The following is a 585-nucleotide window of genomic DNA, read 5'->3' on the forward strand; positions in this document are numbered from 1 at the left end:
GCCAGCTCAGTGCCCCCAACTCCTCCGGCAGGTCCAGGTGTGGACCACCTGTACAAGGGAGCCTCTGGCCCAATCCAGCCAATAGTTTCTCACAATGCCTAGGTGAAAATTGTAATGTATAATATTTGTCTGCCAAATGCCACCCACAGTATCACTAAAGAGGAGACAACTAAAGAAATTGTGTTTAATAGCCATATGTGGTTACACTGAGCTTCCCAGGGCTGGGCAGGGAATGTGGGGAGGTGAGGATGGCAAGGGGATGGTTGTTACTGCTCAGATAGGCAGGAGGAGGTTGGATGTGTTTGCCAGCTGCTGAGGGTTATCCTGGTGCCTCTGGGCCAGACCCCATCTCTGCCACAAGAGGAGCAGGGCTGGGGGCAAGTCACGTCATGGCTGCACCCTTGTGCCCCTCTCCACCCACCCCAGGCAGGGCTGCAGGTACCCCCAGGAGCCATTCCTCCTCATCCCTGGCTATGTTTGGCTCCAGGAGAGGTCTTTTGGCAGCAGGAGAGGTCTGACAAGGAGGGCGGAACCAGTGGGACACAGAGCCCCGGAATGTGAAAGGTGTCAGCAGGGAGGGGGGGG

This window comes from Corvus brachyrhynchos, unplaced genomic scaffold, assembly GCF_000691975.1.
Source record: "Corvus brachyrhynchos isolate BGI_N302 unplaced genomic scaffold, ASM69197v1 scaffold32, whole genome shotgun sequence".
Classification (NCBI taxonomy): domain Eukaryota; kingdom Metazoa; phylum Chordata; class Aves; order Passeriformes; family Corvidae; genus Corvus; species Corvus brachyrhynchos.